At 39.9% G+C, this 13,443-nt stretch overlaps 1 long non-coding RNA gene across 1 annotated transcript in view; it reads left to right on the top strand.

Moving 5' to 3' along the window:
• LOC147356968 (uncharacterized) overlaps positions 1–10,553 on the top strand; it is a 78,072-nt gene extending 67,519 nt beyond the window's left edge. The window contains exons 2-4 of the long non-coding RNA XR_015143690.1: positions 5,989–6,088; positions 6,196–6,331; positions 8,333–10,553. This is a non-coding gene — a long non-coding RNA (uncharacterized LOC147356968). The remainder of the gene's footprint in view (positions 1–5,988; positions 6,089–6,195; positions 6,332–8,332) is intronic.
• The last annotated feature ends 2,890 nt before the right edge of the window (positions 10,554–13,443 follow it).

Here is a 13,443-nt window from a genome sequence, read left to right as displayed (position 1 = left end):
TTGTACCATAGCTAGATAAGATATATACACTGAAGTATTCAGGAATAAAGACGTTAAAAAAACAAAATCTAGCTGAGTAAATTTGGATATCTCGTTGGCTTTAAGTGATTCATGAGTCAGAGAGCATCCCACCTAGCAACTAGAAGAGGGCTCCGAGGAGTGGTACAAAATGGGAGGCTTTTATAGGTAGAAAGAGGGGCAAAGCGGGTACTGGCAGAGGGAAAGAGTTATTTGGGGACAGGCAATCCTCTCTCAGGGGGCCAAGGAACAGCAGGGATCCTGTTACACAGGTCGCCTCACTAATGCTGATCAGGAAATTTCAGATGGCTGTTTAAAGATCACATTCTTGAGATAAGTTGAAAGGGCAGTTAAATCTTAGCTTGCTTTCATGGGAGAAAATGGTAACTCTGGGGCTTTTTAATGGGGGCATTATATCTGCAACTTATAAGCAAATAATGCAGGAAAAAAATCAGAGAAAGAGAGAGAGGAAATACTAATATAAAAGAAATTATATCAAAATGTAAATTTAAAAGCAATCACTAGTTTGAATCAATGTTCTATATAGAGAGCTGGCTACTGGGGGCCTAACTCCTGGGGTACCTTGGACCCTCTGGAGTCACAGCATGACAGAACGTATGAGATCTCGGGACCTATACCTTTTCTTTTCTTCCTGTTCTCTTCTTAGACATATGAACACTGGTATTGGTGCCACAGTTTACAGTACTTAGTGTTCCAGCAGATCTATACCTTGTTCACGTAATTAGATGAAAATCTTCAGCCTCCTACTTACAGGTCATTGTGTAGGAGGACCACTGCTACCTTGAGGAAGAACTCCCACCTCTGTGTATTAACTTCACAGTTTAACTGTTTTTTCAGAGGAAAATCACTAATTCTAAATTTTAGGACATAATTTCCGAATGCTGACAATACCATTCCTTCCCTCAGGTGGACTAAATACACAAGAGCCACAGCCCTAATTAGGCTGCTCTAGCATCCAAGATCCAGAATGCCCTACAGGTCTGAAATCTTTTTTTTTTTTTAACTTCCTGGTCCCATTGTCCCTGGTCTAGTTCTGGGTAAACGCAAGGCTTCTCCTCCAGCAGCATTTATTATCATCGTGCTCAGTTGCTCAGTCATTTCAGACTCTTTCGCAACCTCTTGGACTGTAGCCGGCCAGGCTCCTCTGTCCATGGGATTTCCCAGACAAGAACACTGGAGTGGGTTGCCATTTCTTCCTCCAGGGGATCTTTCTGAACCAGAATTGAATTTGAGGCTCCTGTGCCTCCTGCATTGCAGGCGGATTCTTTTGGTGCTGAGCCATTGGGGAATCCCATATGTTTATTATGCCAATGTCAAATATTGCTTATTTTAATACAGATTTTTTTTAGTTAGACACTAAAAGTACTTGTTTATGAGTGATGACATCCGTTAAATATAACATGTGATGATTATTTTTCTTTTATATAACATCAACAATATATAGTCCTGAACCTAAACTCCTTCAAGTGTAAGTTATTGAAGCCAAACTTCTTTATATCTTTGGTGTTCACTTATAATGGTATAACGTTTTAAAATGTGTACCCAGATATAGACCAATGTAGAACTGTGCAAAATTGTTTGAATGTTGGGAAATATAAATAAAATAGAAATGAATGCCTTTTTTCTTAAAAAAAACAAAAGCTTCCTTTTTTCTTCATATTCACATTTTACTTTTACATGCTTACAAATTTAGGCTTATTCTTAAATATTCTTTTTTGTAGTGAGTGTATTATCTCACTCATCTACAGTGATTTCAGAAGAGATCAGAAAGAGGTGAATGTATTTAAAGACAGACTCTCACATTACCCTAAAAGTAAATGCTTTCAGGGAACAAGTAATGTACAATTCAGCAAGCACTCTTGAATTCTAATGAATATTTCCATTTTAATGAGGCTTGATTTAAGTGCTAGGTTTCTGTAAAATATCTAAAATGACACGGTACCTGTGTTAGAAACCCAGTCATGCTATGTTCAGGACCAGCAGAGGAGAGCTTATTTCTACCCTCATTTTTCTTCCATAAAAGGGAAGAATTGCTGGGTAAGCCACTTTATTTAATAGCAGAGGAAGGAGCAAATTGATTTCTTGACAGGATTACTAAGGAGAACGATGAGGAGTGGGTGGAATTGTGAACAAAACGAGAAATGAAAGATAATAGGCAAGGAGCAGCCAGGAGCCCTGAGAGTAACCGTTGGATGTAAAATCCAGGAGCAAAAAAGCCGGTCCTGAAATTGCCTGGAGGGAGGGAAACCATGTTGATGTGGATTTTCAAACGTATGAGCTTGAGCAGTTTCAATTTTTCAACTGAAGACTTTTCTGTGACTGTGATAGAAGCCATTCAGGAAAACAAAATCTGGCCTCCGTCAAATGTCATCTTGAAGGACCTGGGACTCAACCTGTGAATCGTGCCAGGAAGAATGTTGTTGCCCGATTAGACAAGCATTAGCAAATGCAGGTAGCAAAGACAAGGAAGGAGAACAAGGGGGAGAGAAAAGCTTTGATGTTGTCTCGGCAGAAATGGGGAGGACCAGTCAAGATAATGGTACGGAAAGCAGGGGAGAGGATGGTGGAGGGGGCCTGGTGAGGGTAAAGGTGCTGTAATAACCGGTATTTTGGAGCAATTGTTCTCTGAGTTTCCCAGTTTGATACATGCATCAGTCGCTGATGTGAAGTCGAAAACCTAGAGATGCTCAATATGTAGATCTTAAATTTATCACGTGAAATGGCCAAGAAGAAGAGACTGAGTGCAATGGGCTCCACTCCCTCTCGTGTTTGGGGCACGTTCACTTCCCCAGGATCAGGAAAGTTACCTCCTTCCTGGGCTAAAGTCTCTGAGTCCTGACCCTGTTAGGAGGAAGGTACAGGCAGGACATCCCTCACAAGGCAGGGGCCAAGTTAGGACCATTTTTGCTCTGGGAGAATAGTGATTCTCAAGGCAGGGCAGAGACCCTGTTCAGTCCCTGGAAGTTGCTTTCTAAAGGCTCTGTGTCCATGGACACACCACGTATCTCTATGGAGACCTGAGTTCAGATTTTGATTCTGTGTTTAATCAGCAAATTTCTGTATCTTCCTTCTTTTTGTCAAATGTACAAACCAACCCGTATTGACACCTGTTTTCTGCTTCTTCCCCTTGTAAGGAAGAGGTTGCATCTCTCTTACATTGATACTTACTGTTTTCACTTGCATTATGGACTCTTTTCTCTCACCTCCTTTAGGAATTCACACAGTATTGTCCTTTCAGTGTTGCCTACGATACATCATACTCCTCTCTGCCAGATTGTTTCGATCAGCAGACTAATGGGCTTTCATATCTCTTGTTAAATGTATTAATTAAACAAGGAGGCCATGAAACTGAGGTGGCTTTACCACCTTAACAGCCTAAGAAGGCACATCAAGGCCACAGCCTCTGAAGGGTAAGAAATCCAAACCCAAGGACAGCCAGTCACAAACAGCCAACCACATTTTCTAGATAAAGCAGAGGCTTAAGTTAAAGCCAATCAATCAATGCCCTTGTTATACTTCCTCCTCTTCTCTGTAGAGGTCTTCCCCTCCGCTCTTGTCCATGGAGCGCTCCTAACCACTTCTGGTTTGGTGCTGCCTGATTTTAATCGATATTTTGCTCAAATAAACTGTTAAGGTTCTTCAGTATCCCTCAGCTGCCTGACATTCCCATGTTGAAAAGCCCTTGTTGCACACACGTCTCCCCATTTCTTGGCTCCCTGCCGTTATCTCACACTTCCTTCCTCCTCTCCTCATCTCTTGTGTACTCTTCAACCCCCAGCCCATCCATATGCTACTGTCCCTCCTAAAGAACTTTTCCCACATTTGCCAGTAAATTCCATGGAGCCAAACTCAACAGATGTTTCTCTATCCTTGTTTTTCTCAGTTCTCACCAGCATTTGGGATAAGTGACTAGTCCCTTTCTCTCGATGAACCTCTCTTCTGGCTTCCTTGGAACCACATTTTCTAACCACGCTGGACAGTTTTCTCAGCCCTCTTTTTTTTTTTTTTTTTTTTGCCAGTTTCTCATTCCTTATCCAGATGTAAGGGGTTGAAGATCTTGGGGCTTTTCTTGGATCCTTTCCTCTTCCCTTGCTTTCCTTCTTCACCTCACTCTTCTCCTCCTGCATAATCTCATCCATAGTATCTTTACACCATTGACTCCCCAATTTATGTCTGTAGCCCAGAGCCCTTCACTAGATCCCAACATTGAGTTTTCTGATATCTCTAACAAAAATTTTCCAAAAGAGGATTCTTATTTCTTCCTAAATCTGTCTGTTGCCCCAGACCATAAAATTTTCCCATCTCAATAAATGAATTCATGATTTATCTAGTTGGTCAAGTTTAAAACCCAGGAGTCATCTGCCTTTACTCTTATCCCTTGTATCCATTTCATCACCAAATCCTATAAATACCATCTCCAAAATATTTTCAGATCCTGCTGCTTCTTTACTTGTCCATTCATCACTTTTGTCTATCTTCTGGGCCACTGCTTCACAACCTGCCAACTGGTCTACCTCTTTCCACTGTTGCACCCTGCCTATCCCCACCAATATTTGTAGTCCATCTGATACATTGCTTAAGAGTTAGCCTTAAATATAAATCTGGTGTGACCTCTCCCGCTGAAAAAGTTTCAGTGTTTGCTCATTAAACTTAGAATGCAATCTAAACTACTCTTTTCTGGGTCTTCAAGACCCTGCATAATCAGAGCCCTCTCTAGTTCCTTAATTTATCTTAAGTCATTCTTGTGTTCTTCCTTTATGCTCCCCTGAGTCACTTAGTCACTTCAGTCACTCAGTCATGTCTGACTCTGCGACCCTAACGACTGCAGCACGCCAGGTTTTCCTGTCCATCACCAACTCCCAGAGCTTACTCAAACTCATGTCCGTTGTGTCAGTGATGCCATCCAACCATCTCATCCTCTGTCATCCCCTTCTCCTCCCACCTTCAATCTTTCCCAGCATCAGGGTCTTTTCCAATGAGTCAGTTCTTCGTATCAGGTGGGCAAAGTATCGGAGTTTCAGCTTCAGCATCAGTCCTTCCAATGAATATTCAGGACTGATTTCCTCTAGGATGGACTGGTTGGATCTCCTTGCAGTCCAAGGGACTCTCGAAAGTCTTCTCCAACACCACAGTTAGCATTAATTCTTTGGTGCTCAGCTTTCTTTATAGTCCAACTCTCACATCCATACATGACTACTGGAAAAACCATATCTCTGACTAGATGGACCTTTGTTGGTAATGTCTCTGCTTTTTAATATGCTGTCTAGGTTGGTCATAGCTTTTCTTCCAAGGAGCAAGTATCTTTCAATTTCATGGCTGCAATCACCATCTGCAGTGGTTTTGGAGCCCCCCCAAAAAAGTATCTCCCTATTTCCCTTGTTTCCCCATCTATTTGCCATGAAGTGATGGGACTGGATGCCATGATCATAGTTTTCTGAATGTTGAGTTTTAAGCGAACATTTTCACTCTCCTCTTTCACTTTCATCAAGAGGCTTTTTAGTTCTTCAATTTCTGCCATAAGAATGGTGTCATCTGCATATCTGGGGTTATTGATATTTCTCCCGGCAATCTTGACTCCAGCTTGAGCTTCATCCAGCCTGGCATTTTGCATGATGTACTCTGCATATAAGTTAAATAAACAGGGTGACAATATACAGCCTTGACGTACTCCTTTCCTGATTTGGAACCAGTCTGTTGTTCCATGTCCAGTTCTAACTGTTGCTTCTTGACCTGTATATAGATTTCTCAGGAGGCAGGTCAGGTGGTCTGGTATTCCCATTTCTTGAAGAATTTTCCACAGTTTGTTGTGATCCACACAGTCAAAGGCTTTGGCATAATCAATAAAGCAAAAGTAGATGTTTTGCTGGAATTCTCTTGCTTTTTCAATGATCCAGCAGATGTTGGCAACTTGATCTCTGATTCCTCTGCCTTTTCTTGTCTCAAATACAGCTTGAACATCTGGAAGTTTACGATTCACGTATTGCTGAATTGTGGCTTGGAGAATTTTGAGCATTACTTTGCTAGCGTGTGAGATGAGTACAATTATGCGGTAAGTTGCACATTCTTTGGCATTGCCTTTCTTTGGGACTGGAATGAAAACTGACCTTTTCCAGTCCTGTGGCTACTGCTGAGTTTTCCAAATTTGCTGGCATACAGAGTGCAGCACTTTCACAGCATCATCTTTCAGAATTTGAAATAGCTCAACTGGAATTTCATCACCTCCACCAGCTTTGTTCCTAGTGTTGCTTCCTAAGGCCCACCTGACTTCGCATTCCACGATTTCTGGCTTAAGGTGAGTGATCACACCATCGTAGTTATCTGGGTCATGAAGATCTTTTTTGTATAGTTCTTTTGTGTATTTTTCCACCTCTTCTTAATATCTTCTGCTTCTTTTAGGTCCATATAATTTCTGTTCTTTATTTAGCCCATCTTTGCATGAAAGGTTCCCTTGGTATCTTTAATTTTCTTGAAGAGATCTCTAGTCTTTCCCATTCTATTGTTTTCCTCTATTTCTTTGCATTGATCACTGAGGAAGGCTTTCTTATCTCCTTGCTATTCTTTGGAACTCTGCATTCATATGGGTGTATCTGTGTATCTTTCCTTTTATCCTTGCCTTTGAGCACACACAGGTTTTTTTTTTTTTTTTTTTTTTGCCTCAGGGCCTTGGCATTTTCTACTCTTTCCTTGACATGGAAGTTTCTTCCCACCCCCGTTCAATATATTTTTTATCTCTTAGGTCTCAGTTGAAATATTACTCTCCTTAGTAAGTAGCTTTCCCTGCCAACTCTTTTTTTTTTTTTTTTTTATTAACTTTCCCCATTCTGTTACTCCATCATTCTCTGGCTTGGCACCCAGTCATTTTCTTGTTCTTAGCACATTGCAATTCTTTTCTTATTTTAAAAATTTTTTAACTTAAGTTTTGTCTGTCTCGGCAACGTAGATATAAAGGATAGAGAGGAAACATGCAGGTACCAGAGTGGAATGACACAATCTGGGTTTTAATTGTTGATGTTTTCACCTAGATATTATTTAACTTCCCTATACCTCAGTTTTCTAATCTGTAGAACTTGAACAGTAATACCAATCTCCCAGTGTTGGTATCAGAAGTAAATGAGATCGTAAATATAGAGTTTATAGGCAAAAAGCCTGGTCCATCATGAATATTCCACAACTCTTACCTGATAATTCACTGTTCACTTTTTACTCCTCAACAGCTAATATAGTGCTTGGAACACAGTGGGTTCTTAATATTTGTTCAGTGATTCATTAAATGAATGAATTGTGGACTCAGTTTGATTCAGAATCGGTTTGAGCATGAGACAGAAAATAGGTCAAGTGATTAAAACAATGCCTGATATATTGTAAGTGCTCAGTACAACTTTATCATCAGTCCTCAAACAGGCTGCTAATGTGATCAGTTGATAGAACTAAGAACCGCATTCAAGGGCTCTTACGTAAAGCAATCACAGCCTTTCATTGTTGGATTCCAACTCTCCCAGGCTACAATGGACATGGCTCCTGAGATTGTCCCTGTTTATCTTTCCCCCATCTTTACCTGCTCCTCACCAAGAAACAAACGTGCTGAAGCAATTTTCATTTCAGTAACTCCTTCCTTAAATCTCCCTGTTTTCCTCTAGCTACCATTTCTCTTCTGCTTTTTACAAGTAAGCCCTTAAAGGAGTTGTCCACACTCTGCCTCTCATTCTCCCCCTCTACTTCTTTCTCACCCATAGCAATTATCATTCACTCTCCACCTTTGTCAAGGTGGTGAATGACTTCCACATTTTCCAATCGGATGTCACATTCTTGGTTCAGAACTCTCTGGGCCAATCAGCAGCAGTGACACCTGTCCTTTTCTTTTTTGGAAACACAGTCTTCACTTGGCTTCTAAGATGCCATTTGCTCTTGTTTATTCTGCTGTTTGACTAGCCCACTTTTCTGTAGTCTTCTTGTTTCCAAACTCTAGATTTTGTTTCAGTATCAGAAGCTCACCTTCTTTCTCTGTAGTCACTCCCCAGGTAGCCTCATCCAACCCCATGCCTTTAAATATCATGCAAAAGCTGATGATCCTGAGTTTCTATTTTCAACTCTGACCTCTGTCTAGAACTCCATACATACAATCAACACCTCAATTTTTCCATACAGGTGTTTAATAGGCATTTCACATGTAACATTCAAACTGTACTTTTTATTTGGTAATTTACTGAAGTATGGTTGACTAACACTATTATGTTAGTTTAGGGGGATACAACATAGTGATTGACTTTTTTTCTTTTTTGGCCATGCCACACAGCATGTGGGATCTTAGTTCCCTGACCAGAGATCAAACCTGTGCCCCTGCAGAGGAAGCCTGAAGTCTTCACCATTGGACCAACCAGAAAAGTCCTGTGATTTGATATTTTTATGGACTATACAACATACAGAGTTATTATAACTATTCCTTGTGCTGTATATTACATCTTTGTGACTTATTTATTTTATAACAGCTAGTTTGTACTCCTTAATTCCTTTCACCTGCTGAAACTGTACTCTTAATACACCCTCCTCTCACTCCCCCATGGTACCTCCTCCTGAATTCTCCCAGGTATGGCCACTCCATCCTTTCAGCTGTTCAGACTAAAAACACTGTGTTCATCTTCGACTCTTCTATACTCCCTAGTCAGGCCATAGACAAAGCCTACGGGTCTATTGGAAAGTGTATCATGAACACTCCTACTTTTTTCCATGTCAACTGCTCTCTCCTTACTCCAAGCTGGGGTCACCCCTCACTTTCATGATTATAATTCTGCCTCTTCAGCACCCTTGCCTCCACCCACCCCATCTCCTTGTCACACAGCTGCCACAATGATCCTTTCAAAGTAGCATTCCTCTCTTCAAAATCATCAAACAGCTTTCCATTGAAAGGAAATGCTCAAATACCTCCTGTGGCCTGAAAGCTTCTATATAATCTCTCTGACCTCCCTCTGGCCCCCCACCCAGCACCTCTGTCATCCACTCTGTCCCTCTGCAGCTGTCCCCACTGCAGCCATACCAGCTGACTTGCTGTGTATGAAACAGGCCAAGAACACCCTGTCTTGGGGGCTCGACTTTTACTGTTCCCCTATCGAGTCACTACTCTCCCAGATATAATTGGGTGGTTCATTCCCTCACCATCTCCCTGTCTCCCATGTCTCGCTTTTTGAGACCTTTTCCTAAGCTTGCAATAGAAAATTGTAGCCACCCTCCTCAGTCACCATCACGATCACCTTTACTCTTTATTTTTCTTCACTGATGCCTGTCACCCCCTGGCATTTGACATATTTGATTATTGTTTCTCTTCTTACTAGTATTTAAATTCCATGAGTGGAGGGACTTTATCTTCCTGTTCGTTCCCTAGAGTTAGAATAATAGGCATTGAATATATTTGACATATCAATAAATTGATTGGTAAATATTTGAGAGGTCTAATGACCTCTTCTAGGTTGTTCTAAATGAAACTTTTCCCTTATTAATAGTAACCTGATGAAATTACAATGGCTCGGTTTTCTGGAATGATTCATATGGGTTGGTTTCTGGACGCTATAGTCTGCTCCGTTGACATATGTGTATGTTTTGTGCCAGTACTATACTGTTTTGATGACTGTAGCTTTGTAGTGTAATGTAAAGTCAGGGAGTGTCACTCCTCCAGCTCTATTCTTCTTTCTTTATATTGTTTTGGTTATTTCAGGTCTTTTGTGTTTTCATACACATTTAAAAATTATCTGTTGCAGTTCTAGTGAAAAATGCCATTGACATTTTGAAAGGGGTTGCATTGAAAAAACTGCAAAGATTCTTCATTAAAGAATCTGCCTGCCAATGCAGAAGACATAAGAGACGTGGGTTTGATCTCTGGGCAGGAAGATCCCTTGGAGGAGAACATGACAACCCACTCCAGTATTCTTGCCTGGAGAATCCCATGGACAGAGGAACCTGGTGGGCTGCTGTCCATAGGGTCGCAAAGAGTCAGACACAACTGAAGTGTGCACATGCGCATTGAATCCAAGTTTATTTTTGAAAGGCTTTTGTTCAACTTTGAATCATTCTGCGTGTGCATGACAATGGATACAAATCCTTGTAGGATGACTCATTACCTGGCTCTTATCTCTCCAGACTCTTTCTTAGCTCCTCCCAGTCACCTACTAATTGACTATTTAAAAACATGGGAGAGGACAGTCTTGTTTTTAAGCAGGTCTCCCTGTGATTCAGAGGCCATGCACGTGCCTTTGGCTTCTCCTCCCAGGCGCACAGTGTAGGTTGTTTCATCTCCTTTTGGGTTTGGGTCCCAAGGACAGTTTGGTTTCCATGTGAAGCTCAGTTGTGCTGACATAATGATTAGGACACCTCTTAAAGGATGTGGTATCATTCCTAGAAACAGAAAACTGTAAAATAGAAAACCTCCCAAGTGATTTTATTCTAAAGCCAAGGTATATTTGAAATGCATTTGTATAATTGACGATTTAAAAAAACCAGCCACAATAAAACCCACTTTAGCTTCAGATGTTTCTTCCTTTTTGTCTGCTTTCTCTTTTTCATGAACTAGATATCTGGGACCAAATTCACTTGTTTGCCTCAGTTTTCCACATGACTTGCATGTGAGATTAAGCCTAAATTCCCATCAAAACCCTGTTTAAAATGGCTACAGTATTTTATGATGTATCATATTGTAATAATTAAAAAATTTTAAGAATACACAGAAAATATGAAAGTATTTTTACTCTTCCCCTCCCAGGGAAATTTTACCAGGGAGAGTTAGTAGATATATGCCATAACACTTTCTAAATCTGGTAGAAATATTTGGCAGCAGCTTAAACACTGCTGCTGATAATAATTACACATCATAATTATAACATTTGTTTTGTACAACTAGCATTCCCATAGTCATGTGGTAGGTTAATTAATATGAGAGCATCTTTTGAGTGCTGACTTTAACTATAATCATGCCTTTAAAAACAAACCTGTAAGAGGTGCTTAGCTTCTACTAAAGCAAATATAAAGTAGATTTGACTTTTCTAATTCATAAGTGGTCTCCCTCCAATCAGTATTCTCCCTACCTTAAGCATCTGGCTACTAAATATTTTTATGAATTGTTTTTTCATGTTGTGTCAGTATTAAAAGACTTTAATTGTTTTATATTTCCAACAGAAGCCAATACGCACATATAGTGCTTGCTCTGTAAAAGGCAGAGGTTAGGCCACAGGAAACTACTAGAATGAGTAAGATACAGTTCCTGTCCTCAAACGCAGTTGTAAAGGCTGGTAAATCTTTATATTTGGTGGCTTTTAAAAAGCTGATCCTACTCTACTTCCTTAATTTATCTCCCACTCAATCTTAGCTAAACTCTCTGCTAAAGTCCCACATGTGGACATACTCTCCCGCAATGTGCTTAGGGTGTCTTTTCTGCCTACTCAGGTAAATATCTTTCCTTACTTATTTCCCACTCCTTTCCTTTAAGTCCTGCTCAAATCATGCCCTTTTCTTTGTTTGCTGCTAAGTCATTTCAGTCGTGTCCGACTCTGTGCGACCCCATGGACTGCAGCCCACCAGGCTCCTCTGTCCATGGGATTTTCCAGGCAAGAGTGCTGGAGTGTGGTGCCATTGTTTATTCATCCCTAATCTACACAGATTTCTCCTTCACCTTGGTGTCATGCCTGGCTTTGTTAGTCAGTTTTTTTACTTATTCATAGATCTTATTTTTCCAAATTGACTGTGACTGCTCTGAGGACAGGAACGATGTTTATTTTTATATGCCTCATACATGGAATGTGATCAATATTTTATTTACTCTCCTAAGAGTTCATAATTTTATGTATTTTTTCACATAAGAAGGACTTTTGAAGTTTTTAAGTTCATTCACCTTTCTATGTAGCTGGGCCTTTAATGCTAAGAATTAAAAGTCTTTAGATCTACTTATATGGGTATCACATTACAGTCTTAGAGATTCTGCTTATGTGGACACTATTTGTGATGTTTATAAATGTTTATAAATGGTCCATATTTAGCAATGAACTGGCAACAATATGGGGATTGGCAGTCTCGCTCAAGTGTCACAAATTGGTATGTTTTTGTTTCCAGTCTGGATTTTAGGTCTCAGAAGCTCTTAATTGATTCATATTTAATGAATTCACAAAAGTATTGATTTATAAAAGCAAATTCTGCCCAAGATACTCTCTTCCTGGAAATTTTTACTCAGGAAAAATTATTGCTTAGGGATTTGGTAAATAGGGAATAGCAAAAGAAATTGAATACTTTAAAGATGGCTTCCATCAAGCTATGATACCATGAAGAGCTTTCCTTTTCTGATTAGTCTGAAATCATTATCTGAGATCTTAAACCAAGACTATAAACCATTTATAGTTTTTCAGCTCTAAATTTCCTAAAACCGTTCTGTGATCAGTACTTTGGATTTGCACTAACTACTGTTTCACTCTCTCATTTTAATGTTTGTCATATGCTAAGCCACTTCAGTCGTGTCTGACTCTGTGCGACCCCATAGACGGCAGCCCACCAGGCTTCCCCATCCCTGGGATTCTCCAGGCAAGAACACTGGAGTGGGTTGCCATTTCCTTCTCCAATGCATGAAAGTGAAAAGTGAAAGTGAAGTCGCTCAGTCGTATCCGACCCTCAGCGACCCCATGGACTGCAGCCTTCCAGTCTCCTCCATCCATGGGATTTTCCAGGCAAGAGTACTGGAGTGGGGTGCCATTGCCTTCTCCAATGTTTGTCATAGTCTATTACAATGTCTATGTTTTAGACTGTATTACTTTTGATTAATTACTTTCTAGGTGGTTTGCTCGTAATTAACCACATCATAGAGTGAGTTCCTTCTGGGTTGGTCTACAGAAGACAGCTAATTGATTCTACAGGGTGAAGTTTTTTTTTATTACCTTCTCTAATTTCTGGTATATACTTTACTTTTACACAAGCTGTTGACTAGAGAAAACATATTCTAAAAATTATTTGTGCATATTTATTGGTAAGGAATATCACCATTTATAAGAAGTGAATTTAAGACTTCTAAAAGAAAATAACCTGGTTTATGTCCTTGCTGCTTAACTGCTATTACAACATTTGAATTATAGGATGCTTAATAAAACAGTGAGCCAAGACTTGTAATCTATATTAGTGGATGATAATCAGAAGACAAGTTCAAACACATAACTCTGATAATAAATGAAAAGAGTTGAGAAGCTGAGGCATGGAAACAACTCTCATCTTTGTTAAACTATGTTGGTCATTTTACTGATGCTCAAGAATCTATCCATTTCTTTCTCTAGCAATATTATTTATCACATTAAAAGAAATCTTGACACAGGAGGATTTTTTTTTTTTTTGAAAATCTTCCAAATGTCAAAATTTGATGCATGCTTGTGTTCAGTCATGTCTGAC

The sequence above is a fragment of the Bos grunniens genome, chromosome 16 (assembly GCF_055505025.1).
Source record: "Bos grunniens cultivar Pamir isolate PY7600 chromosome 16, Bosgru_T2T1.0, whole genome shotgun sequence".
NCBI lineage: Eukaryota > Metazoa > Chordata > Mammalia > Artiodactyla > Bovidae > Bos > Bos grunniens.
Note: the sequence above shows the minus strand (reverse complement) of the source record. Positions and strands in the feature narration are given on the sequence as shown.